This window comes from Planococcus citri, chromosome 3, assembly GCF_950023065.1.
Source record: "Planococcus citri chromosome 3, ihPlaCitr1.1, whole genome shotgun sequence".
NCBI classification, from domain to species: domain Eukaryota; kingdom Metazoa; phylum Arthropoda; class Insecta; order Hemiptera; family Pseudococcidae; genus Planococcus; species Planococcus citri.
In genome coordinates, this window is record NC_088679.1 from 83,063,757 (window position 1) to 83,076,324 (window position 12,568).

At 37.6% G+C, this 12,568-nt stretch overlaps 1 protein-coding gene across 2 annotated transcripts in view; it reads left to right on the top strand.

Annotated features, from left to right (window-relative positions):
• The window catches only part of Cdep (Chondrocyte-derived ezrin-like domain containing protein), an 83,733-nt gene that overhangs the window by 24,629 nt on the left and 46,536 nt on the right, over positions 1–12,568 (top strand). The window contains exon 2 of one of the 2 annotated variants that reach the window (XM_065356130.1): positions 2,272–2,396. The exons of the other annotated variant lie outside the window; for it this stretch is intronic. The gene's annotated coding sequence lies outside the window, so the exon portion shown is untranslated. The remainder of the gene's footprint in view (positions 1–2,271; positions 2,397–12,568) is intronic. 2 annotated transcript variants of the gene reach the window in all.

The window sequence follows — 12,568 nt, forward strand, 5'->3', positions numbered from 1 at the left end:
TTTTTTGGTGTTTGAAAAAATTCAAAACACAAAAATGAAATAAGAAAACAGGCCACCGAATTTTCCTGGTACTCGTAATTCCGATGAAATGACCGATTCTCGCGATTAGCTTCTCGGTAAACGAAAACGATTATTTTCGCGCTTTCGCGCTTGGAAAATTCGTCTACGAATCCCAAAAGTTAGCGTTAGCTCGGAAGCCCGTTTTACCAGAGAAAATATAGGTCGTCGTCGCGTTACATGTCTATGTCTACGTTTCCCTCGCCCAATGCCCTCGGGGCTCGCAGCATTACTCGTAAATGAAAACTTCATTTAAAACCCATTTCTAACGTTTTCCATTCCGTTTGAATTTTTTTGCTTTAAAAAACAGCAACGATTATCGTTTGAATTTTACAAAGCCGAAATTCGAATCATTTCATTCGCATTGGTTGTGGGCATGGCCGCATGGGCACCGCGTAGTGCGAGTAAAAACAGACCTTTCTTTTTCATTAGATTGTTTTAATTAAGACTGAAAATTGTGTTTGTCGGAGTAGATTTTTGGGAAATCTTTTTTTGTCATCGAGTTATTGCGAAGAGTAGCTTCAAAAGATAAGTATTGAGTACAAAGTACGAGTACGTATGAAACTGATGTAAATTTCGGTAAATTTTGCTCCATTACACGCGCGCGCGCGTTTAGAAAATACGTACGTACGTATTTTTGTAATCACGATCATTACAAATGGTCGATATAAACGCATCGTTTAATCGCAGCTGTAGCTAATTAGTATTAAGTAGTAATTACAGTATACTATTACCCTATCGATTCGTCTGAATAGTGTATCTGTATACTCTCATTACTCATACTCGTACTCGTACATTTTCCACTCTCCACCGCAACAACAGTGTTCCTATCTCGTTGCCTCGTTGGTTCAATTTGTATCGTATGTGTATGTAGATGTACTTGATACTTGCCCAATGATAATAGTATATTACTTAATTAGTATAGGTAAAGCTCTCAGTGCCTCACTGTTTAAAACAAGGCAGTTGTCTTTAAGTCACTATGCGTACAAAATTACACAAAAATGTAAAAAAAATTACAATTGTAGTTCTTTAATTATTTATCTAAATGGCAACCCTGCTTTACATTCGAAGCGTGTTTTTCAGTAGATAGAAAAGATAACGTACGTACATGTGGTAGTGATTTTGATTTCTTGAATATGAATTTCTTTCTTCTTATTCGTTTAATTTTGAAATAAAGCAATGGGTGTTTGATTTTTATCTATCAGAAAATGAATTCCGTTTTGTTTTAGTTTATTTATTCACAAAATCAATTTCGATTTTTAGTATTTACATTCAAATGTGAAGTGATGATAACAAAGTGATGTGAATTTTACTGAAGTACGTAGTAGTTTAGTTATGTACTCGTACATACAATTTATTCTTCAAAAAAGAATTTTAAAACATGGTTACTTGATATCTTTTGAACACAAATTTCATCGAATACCTTCGAATGAACTGGCTGAAAGTAGATTACAGATTTACGTACATGTGATTTCTTACTTCTTTGAGTGAATTTTACTTCGTTTAGTTCGTTTAGTTTTGAAATAAATCGTGGATGTTCAATTTCTATCTAGGTATCAGAAAATGAATTTTGTTTTGTTTATAATGTGATGATAACAAAGTGATGTGAATTTTACCAAAGTACTTATATACTCATATTATGTATTACCGTTTATTCTCGAAATTAGTTACACTTCACTTGATCATTCTCAATGTGTGTTTTGTTTGTAAATCAACTCTCCCAAGGAATTATCAACAGGTACTGTGGTCTATGATGTTCTTACTTTGAAAAAATTATTCATAAAAGAATTTAACAACGTAACTTGATATCTTTTGAAAGTTGAAACTAAATTTCATCGAATATGTACGAATATGAGGAATGAACTGGCCCAAATCCTTAATCATAGTATTGAAAGTACAGAAGAATATTTAATTTAATAGTTCAGTTAGAATAGATTCGCTCAAAAACGTCTGAAAAATGTTATAAAGATTCACTAATCGCCATTTTATGCATACTCACATAGGTATTGTTGATATTACGGTTGTGTCACTGATAAACTCGCGTCAGTACCGTACTGCTGAAAGTAGCCGGTAAAGTGTAACAATACCGCTCTGAAAACAGTGCGGTACTGAGAGTTTTACCTATACCTATTAAGTAAATAAGTATAATACGGCGCAGCGACACTACAACAACTCGATACTTACCAGTATTTTTATGCTGAATCTTATCTGCAGGTTGGTTGTTGTAAGCAACTATGTAACGTATAATTGGAGTATGTTTTTGAAACTGCGGTGGAGTAATACGACCTTTGACTTAGAACATGTATCGCTATCACACTTTACCGCCATCGCCAGTAGAGGTACGTCTATACGTTTGCATACGAAGTGCATACGAGTACATACATGTGTTTATGTATTTATATTGTATACCTTACCTACTCGAATAATTATGAATAATCAACTCGCTGATGATATCATATAGACTTACGCAAACTTATTTGTTTAAGTCGCCCGTTATTTTTACAGATACAGAGTTATGACAATTTATGCTTGTTTAAAATTCGATTTTTCTGAACAGATAGTTTACTTTTTGTGTACAATACGCGTTGAATTTTAAGGAATTATTGCTAAGCACGAGATTTTTGAAAATATTTTTTCTATCTAAATTTTTGTTCTTAGTTAATTTCTCTTTATTCGTAATTTCAACTTTATATTAGTCCTTATTTTTCTGTCTCCTGCGAGGTGGTAGATACGAATGCGTTGAAGAAACATCTTAAGTATCAAACATCGTAACAGACATAGGTATGTAATATCATCTCAGAATCCACGAATTTCTACTCAGTACTGCAAGATTGAATGATTTGATTAAAGAAATCGAATGCGAAAAAATTTTGTTGGTTTCTGTTTTTTGAATAAAATACCCGTACCTATTATACGTCGATTATAATCGTCGCACGTCAAAAACGCCTACGTCCATTGATACGTTTCGAAATTGGTATAATTTTTCATTATTTATTCTCGAGAAACGAGCTTTTGCTGACTTTGTTTCAGCGAGTCAGAAAAATACGCGTGCTGGGAGGACATTTGAGGGGTCGATGGACGCGTCGCGTTGAAGGGGCCAAATTAACAAAAACTTCGATAGTTCATTTTTTTGGTGAAAATGCGAGAAACTTTTCTCGGCTCATTTTTGGGCCGTTTCTGGGAGTAGGGTGCGCTCCCCTGGCCAAAATTTCGACTCGATTCGCGACCAAAAGTTTTCTTCCCAAAAAAATGCGTGATTAATCCCTTCGCATTGATTCCAACATTGAAAAAAAATCGAGTATAGAAGGTCGTTTTCGACTAGCGCCGAGCCCGAATCTGCTGTCCGATTTGAACACTCGCCGCTCCTTCGTGGAGAACTGGCCCTTATCTGGCAATCCGATAGACTAGCGTCAATTTGGACGTCGAATTCGAGCTCAGCGACCTGAAATTAGTCAGAAAGCGTCATTGAAAATGTAAAATTTGACAACTTTTTTCTAGCTAATTTTTTAAGCGAAAAATGTGCCATTTCTGAGACAAGGGAAAATCTGACATCGGAAATCCACTCGTCGCGCCGTCTCAAAAAATCCCCTGGCCAAAATTTCGATTCGATTCGGAACCAAAAAGGTGCTTCGCACTTTTTGGATTTTTCTGATTTCCAATCATATGCGATATGATTCAACACGAGCGCATTTGTAGTTTACAACTTGAAACTTAGCAATGCTACGATGCCGATGCCGAGCCGACAGGCGACAGGCGACAGGCGACAACCGATAAAGTAAAAGTAAAAGTAAGGGGTTATAAGGTAACCCAAGCAGCGACATGACATTTGGTTTGGGCGTTTCAACTCGAATCAAACCGGGTTAGGGGTAGGGCTGGATGGCGCTAGCGCGGTGGCAATGATGGTGACAATGACACAGGCAGACGCACATCAGCATCACACAGCACACACCTGTATATGCCCACGATCCAAGGTGGCAACAGGATGAGAACGAGAGAGATTACAGATTAGTATATCCGCGCCGCGTTGCGCCACCTCACCACCTCACCATCTCACCTTCTCACCATTGGCTATGATTTTGGGAACGATCCAAACGACAATCGTAGACTTTTCAAAACCTCTAAACGTTTACAAATTTACGAGTACGACGGATTATCTAAAAATACCTTGGTAGGTTTTACAATTTACATACGAGACCAGAGAAACGATTACTTCGGTTGCAGGATGCGCTAATGGTAAGAGCTAATGATACGATGATCGTATACTCGTACGCCGCGCCGCGTCGCGCTGGTTGGTACAACTACAAAATGGTCGTTAGTTTGGTGACCGCCGTCTCGTTGTGTGTACTTTGGACAATATTACTCGTACTTTCAGAACGATCGGTGAATTATGGTTGAGAGAGTCCATAAAACTTGGACAAGTCGAAACAGGACCTCGAAAAACCCCTACCCTCCAATTTTCAGCTACTCGAGTTCATCAGGGGAGAGGAGTGCTAAGTTTCAGTCATAATCAACCATTCTACGAAGGGAGAATTTTGATTTTTTAAATTACTTCCTTACCTAGGTACCTATACTACATAGTAAATGTTGTCAAAAGCACGCATTCGTATGCATTATTCGCCCGGAAATCGGCTCGAATGAGAATAAACCTTCCTCCAAACAGGTTGAGAGTAAGCCACAATTCTACTCTTCTACTCGTAGCTGCCCAAATTAATTTCCACGCCTTCTGGAAAAATTTTTAAATTCTGGAAAAATGGCGAAAATCGTGCTGGAGGCTCCAGAATGGGTGCGAATGATGAAATTCGGCTCGAGGGAGTTGGTGATAGTTTCTGGACTAATTTTCACCATTTTTACAAAATAAACGCGTTTTTTTTTTTTTTTTTTTTTTTTTTTTTAAGAAAAGCGTATGTAAATCGCCCCGAAAATGGCCAACTTTGAATTTTCAAAAATTCGCCAAAAATCCAAAAGTTAATTTGGTCAGATTGGTTTATGGGAGTTTCAGACCATGATCTTTCCAAAAATCACCGTTCCCTTGGAAAAAGGTTCCATCGTTGTAATATGAATGTATAGTACATAATTATGTATTTATCGAGAAAATGAGAGGAACTCGATAAGAGGGCCGGCCGTCATCGCCGGGGCAATTCAGAAATATGCTTTTCGACAATTTCGAGCAAAAAATATCAGTGTGAAAACCCCCTAATCTAATGTTTAAACTGCACGAGCACGTCATTTTTTCCCCGATGAACATTTCGCAATTACCCTCATCCAATTACCGCGCCAAAGTTGGCAAATTAATATTCAACGTATTCCTTTTATCAAAAAAAAAAAAAAAAAAAAAAAAAAATGCCATATTATGCATCCGCTTTTACCTACAGCGACGCGGCGATGTGCAACAACAAAATTCAAGTATGGCTGGTATATCGTTGTCAAATGCCTGGTAATGGTAAACGGCAACTCGTGTACTCCGTAGTACTGGTAAACTCAAACGACGCGACACAGACGGAGAAGAGGAGGGAAAAAGCACGCTTCGAGTGCACGACGAGTATTCGCAAGAGGCACTACAATTAAAAACTCGCCTGTCGCGGAAAACGTCCTTTTTTAAAGATCATTAAAGTACTTGTAAGTTCATTCCTCGCTTCTTGCTTTCGCTCTTTTTTCATTTCAACATGTGATATGCTGAGATGATGATGACGACGACGATTAATACGAGCACGTAACGTACACGTAGTACGTCTACGTACGACGACGAGATGACGAGAACGCGGTTGCGGGCGGGAAACCGCTGAAAGAAGCGTAAATTTAAACGGCGGATAATAATTTTTGCCATACACAGCGAATAATCACCGGCATCGGTACTGGCTGTGCCGCCGGGCTGCGGCTGCGGCTGTGGCAGGGGTGAATTTCAATGCACTAGAGTATAGAATCTCGAAACACTCGCGATGTCGTACCGCGCGTTCTTGCTACGTATATCGCACATATAGTATACTACAACTACATGTAGTATGTACTCGTATTCGTACCCACTACCCACTACCCAACATCAACAGAGGCTAGCAAAGCGCAGGATATTTTGCTTTTGCTGGACATTGCGATTCGTGTTTGTGTGCATTTGCAAGCGTAAAACAGGCTCGATATTTTTTTTTTCGTCTTTCAACTTTGTATACTCGTAGTTCACTCTATTTACCTACTTAGGGCCTTAATACCTACTTGGTTTCGCGAGTCCAACTTTCGCCAATTTGTGAAAATATTGTCATCGTCATCGTCATCACTTTCTACGATTTCTTGTTTTTGCAAAGAAATAATTGTCGTCAATTTGGATAAAACCGCAGTCTTCGTGAAAACCACGCTCGGTTCTGCTACCATGCGACAGAAAAAACTCTGGGATTCCTTCGCGTGTCTCATAGTCAGCCGTTTCAGGCATCTCTGACTTTGGAAAATCTCATTTTCAAAAATTTTCTCATTAGCGATTTTTGAAGATTCTGCAAATGGGTCGCAATGTCATATGGTAGCAGAGCGTGGTTTTCATAATAACCACGCTCTGCAACAATTTTCCGTTTATGTACTACTTCTTGGTACACGTATTGGAAGAATGATGTAATTTTTTTTTTTTTTGGATTTGGACACCGTGCGTTATACGAGTACGTGAGTACGTATATGAAGAAGTACCTAGCTATTTGTACGTACAAAATATGCTGTACGAGTATTATAACCACCCAAAATCGACCAATTTTCACGTAGTAGAAAGAGCGCGGGAAACGCGACGCTTATCTAGCCGACATTAAATATTTATTCATTCGAACACTGGCAGTCACCTCGCCCGCATATGTAGTATGCACACATAACAAAATACGATACAAGTACGTAGACGCACCGAGTGTAGCCCACTACTACCTATACCTACGTACAAGTTTACGATACTCTTGACTCAGGTAGGAATGAGAAGTTCTCCATTACACTCGTGGTTGGTGTACGTAAAAAAATACCAAATCAGAGCTTTCGCAGTCGTTAAATCACTAAGCGTATCAAACATCACCTTATTCCAAGTCGTGAAATGATTTCTATTCGTACGAGTATTTGCAAAGCAAGTTGCTACTTCCACACACGGGGAATAGTTGAATAAGGAAACAAGTTGCTGAGCTGCGTGTCCATTTAGTTCCCCTATAGATGGGGGGGGGGGCGGATCATTTTGCATTTGGGTGAGAAAGAAGAAATAATCATACCTATACAGTATACAATATAATATGTACATTTATGATGGAAATCTTGATATAAGGTGTTGAAATTTTGGCAAAAAATTAAATACATAAGTACCTAATACATATTTACACCTAAAATTATTGGAGTATTTTTCGCGACAACTTTTGAACAAGAAACTGACGAAGGAAAATTTTCGAACTGGCACTTTTCGATTTGAACAAAACCATGCTAAATCAAAAGAGCATGATTGTCCTAAACCCTAGTAATGAAAAGTTCAGGAGCTTAAGTTCATTTTTGGATTTTTAACGAATTTTTGAGAATTACGAGTAAAACAATTCAAAAAAGCTGTTTCGAGGGCGATTTTCAAAGTTTCAAAAAGAATATAAATTGTTTCGAGCCAAAACAGGGCGTCTAACGGTCATGAAAGTCGTGAAAAAGTCACGAATTTTGCTCGAAACACGCTTGAAATTTTTTTAAAAAACCCATAAAATGAAAAATTTGTTCAAAAAATCAGAAAAATGAAAAAACTGAAATACTTAATTTTTGATCCTGTAAATAATGGCAATCCGGTTTGATTTTCTCGCAGTTTCAAGTTAGCTACGTGCGTCTAAGAGTTTTGTTAGACACCCTGTTCTTTGAATTTTTAGAATTTTCCAAAATTCGTCAAAAGTCCGTAACTGAAATTGAGGTATAGAAATTTTTGTTTTCGGGTTTGGTATTCTAATTTCGCTCATTTTTAGAAAGGGACAGGAGCGGGGAGAGTTTCCCTCATCCCTGTCCTTCCAACACCTGTTTGGGGTAGATGAGGCGGGGTGCGGTTCGTTTTTTTCAGCGGTCGAAATCTCTCGCAATAACGTCGAAACTTTGGGATTCGATTGCTCAGCACTGCTGCACCTGCGGTGGAAATCAGTTTGTGGCATTTCGAAGGTGATTAAGAGTAGTTTCAAAAATATTTGCCAAATAATTTCAAAAGTTCAAAGTTGAACTTTTTTTGGAAGGCAAATTTTCGAAATATCGTCGAATTTCGGAGTTGAATCTAATTTTATTTTTATTTTTATTTTAATCCGGAAAGCGCAACTACGAACATTTTGTAAGGAGGCTTGGTAGGGTTTGGTACATACTCGTAGAAACTGCGTATTCGGTATCGCGTCGAACTCGAACTTGGCAGTCAAATTGGAAAATGAACTGTAGAAGAAAGGTGGGACCTGGGAAGGAGACATCGGTACCGAGACCGACTACCGACGCATAAGAAATACTATAGAACGAAGTGTGTCAAGCAAACGTAAACGGCAATTTTTCGTTGGGTTATATTACTTTTTACACGGTGTCGGTGTCGGTGTGATCCGGTGGCTTATCGATAGACTAGGTCGTGCCGCAAATTACAGTTTATTGCTGTAAATACGCAGAGGTGTACGTCGGCTTCGGCTGTTTGAAAGTCGACACCGGACACGTGCGCTGTTTGTAAATTTATCCGAGAGCTGTAAGGCTATAAGGCTATAACGCTATAACGCTAAAACGCTAACGTAGGTAAACGCAGAGCCAGAGCGTAAAACGTAGCGTAAAATGATACGAAAATAAGACGACGCGACGCGACGCGAGACATATCAATTTCATCCGTCTGAGTTTATGTTCAAATAATGAAAATTTCAACGCGTTTTCGGTAGCTTATTGACAATTTTCTGGTTTACGTGGCGCATGGCGATGCTGCTGCCGACCATGCCAGTGCCACCGGCGCGGCGCGGCCGCCATTAAATATATTAAAAAATGATACGCTATAATGAAAGTAGGTGGTTGGTTGGTAGGTACGAAGTGTAATAATAAGAACGAAGCGTGTAACCGAAAAGTACATACGAGTACTACGCGTATAAGCGTATATATATATGCCCAACTTGCCGAAAGAAATCCATCATTATTGAATTTTCAAAAGTCGCGGCCGCGTTCCTTTTTTTTTTATTTCGCATACCGTCCCGATGGTGATGGTGTTGTTGTTATATTATTTCCTTTTCAACGCGCAAAGGTATTCTCTCTATCAAAGCATATATCGTACTTGGCTGAATATAGTATGTCTATGTACCCATACGTACGTACGTATGTATGTACTATACGAGAACGAGAAATTTTATTACAAATAAAATATTCGACGAATGAAATTCTTTTCGTTCTTCGCTGACAGAAATTTTGACACATTCGTTGATTTACCGTATACATACTAGTATATAGTGGAAAAACAGCCAATTTTCCGGATTTCTCGCTCGTGGCATTGGCAACACTGCTACTACGTAGCTTATGAAATGTTGAAAAAAAAATAAATAGAAAAGTGGCGATTCATTTTTGAAAACTCGAGTAACTATTGCTCTGGAGGAGGTGGAAATGCGGTGGGCTCTAAATTCAATTTTTCCAAATCTCAGTCATGTTAAGCTTCCTGAGAAGAACAGAAAGACAAAATGTTGATAACGTTTTCTTTCCTCCCATAAATTGTTGAAAATTCTCGTTTCTTCAACAGAAATCGTCGAAAGTTCTTTTTGATAAAAGCCTCAGATTTTTTTGCCCAAAAGCCCTACCTTCTGCTTACATTGTTGCAGTCTTGGCCAAAAACAACAAATAGTCTCGCCTCGAATCAACATTGCTCAAAAGTCTCGTTTTTTGCCCGAAAACTGCTTAAAATTTTCACTTTTTTCACAAAAAATTCCAAAAAGTAATCCAGAGTCTCTCTTTTTTGAGAAATTGCTAAAAAGTTCCACCTTTTTCTAAAACTTTCAAAGTCTAGCCTTTTTGGCAAAAATTGCCAAAAAGTTTCGTTTTCATCAAAAAATTGCAAAAGCTCTCATTCTTCGACTACAATTTTGAAAAAGTTGACAGCTTTTTTCCATTGTTGCATGAATAGTTGAAATTTTCAAAATCTTGCTTTTTACCAAAAATTTCCACGTCTTACTTTTTTGCTAAAAATTGTCAAAATAATGGTCTCGCTTTTTTCTGAAATTCAGCCAAAAGTCTCGTTGTTTTGCCAGAAGTATGTAGTTGCGAAAAAGCATGTATGTATTTTGCTATAAAATTGTCAAAATCTCGCATTTTTTCATAAACTGCTCCAAATTTTCACTCGACAAATATATATATACTAGGGGGCTACGCCCCCTGAGCCGCTTCGCGGCTCCAACCCCCGGCTCGCGCCCTCGCTTCGCTCGGGCTGCTCGCATGGCCCTCGCTTCGCTCAGGCTTTGCCTCTTCCTTTCACTCAACAGCTCGCGCCCTCGCTTCGCTCGGGCTGCTCGCCTGATCTTCACGTTGCTCAAGCCTCTTACTCTTGTTTTCATACAGTCATTGTTAGAAGTAATATTTAAAAAAATGAAAAATGTAACTAAGAAGCTCGAAAACAAATGAAAGAACCCTCAAGAAATAAGTTTTTTGGATTTTTGACCGAGGTCCACCACTTCAAAAAATTTGAAAAAAATACCTATGTATGTACTTTGGTTCAGTTTGAAATTATTTTCTTCTCAGCTTTTTGCCTGGCATACAGTCCATGAAATTTGTAAAAAATCTACGGATTCACCTTCCGTATTTCTATACACCACAGAAGTTTAAAATTCTATTTTTTTTTTTTTTTTTGGTTCCCCAAAAGATGCTCTGCGATTTATTAATTTGATAACATATTCTTGAACATATGAATATTTTCAAAATTTGGGCTTTAAAAAACCTATTCACTCAGTGATGGGATATCAAAATTGTATTTTCCCCCTTATCTTCGATTTTAGAAGCGGGAAATTCCCCACTTTTTCCGACAAAAATTCATGATATTATTTCCCTTGGTTTTCCCATTTTTTTGAAATTAAAATTACGAAAAAAGTACCTACTTATAAAAAAACAAAAAAAGAAAAAAGCGAGGAAAAAATAAAAATCACAACTGCTAATTTTAAAACTTTGGTATAAAAAATGGTCCGATATTATTATAATTTTTTAAAGAGTAAAGCCACTCAAATCTCAAAATCTCTTCACTTTCTCACTTTTTTGGTCGAAATCTCAAAATTTCCTACATTTTTTTCTCATTTTGAGAATCAATTTCTCATGTTTTTTCCTATTTTACAATTTCCCACGATATCTCATCACCGAATTATTCACTTATCACAACAGGGGTACCCTTTAATGATTTTTTTCTTGAGTGATAAGTAAAATTCTATTTCAACATGAATAAAATTTCAAACATTGTTTTTTCAAGTTCTTAAAATGCAGACAAAATATTCTGAAATCTGATTTATCTAATATCTCTATCTATCCTTTCTGTGTTTCCCAACTCACCACCTCCCTCCCTTCCTTCCTTCGAAATGCAAATTCAGATTTACTGGTGCATAATGTATGTAATGTATGTAAGCCTATGTGATCTGGTTTTCGTGGAAATTGTGTACAATAAGGCTTGGCTGTTAATTATTGTCTTACCTATTCATATTATTGATGCATGTGTCTGGTGTTGTGGAGTGTTTGGAAACGGCAAAAAAAATATACATTGTATCGTGAAATGCTTTAAATCATTAAATGTAGGGTGAAGAGGGAGAGGCGATTTTCTGTATTGTTGTGAGATACCACAGTCAGGTATTCGCGAAAGAGCCACAGAATACTCGCCAACCAAACCGGTTTTAGTGCATGATGACGTGTTGAACATCCCTAAACGTTCCAAAACGTCGCTTTACTGGATTCGGCTGTATAAGTTCTCAACTTTCAACTCGCTCTAGAAGCTTTCCTAATTAACTTTTCAAAGTTTTTAGATTTTTCCTGACAACCTGTTATCCACACCTTTCCACACCCCAAGTTTGAGCTTTCTAGCTATCATAGTTTCTCTAATAATTTCTATCACCCAGTAAGTAAGTAAGTAAGTAAGTAACATTCGGCGATATATATATTGATATAATATATATGTATTATTCAACCAGCGAGTGTAAGAGTGATTTTCGACGATTTTGAATTATTTTCCTCGCATCTCGGGCCATAAACCTCAAAATTCGTCGAAAATCACTTTTAGTTTTACTCCCTAGTTGCATAAACTACTATTTCGAGTTTGTACCATACGTTAGTAATTAGTATAGCTATTAGATATTTGTACATGCTGTAAGACTGGGATTCTTGGATTTTTAAGCTGGTAGACAACCAGTAATTACCAGAATTTGCCTGTTTCGTAACATTTCAACCACGTTATTTTCAAGGGTTGTTAGGTCGTTTTCAACGATTGATTTTTTCCCAATGCACAGAAACAACACAAGCGTACGAGGGGGGTGGGTGGGTGGTCGGATGAATGATAATACTCGTAAAATACCTAACCAACGATAGCGAT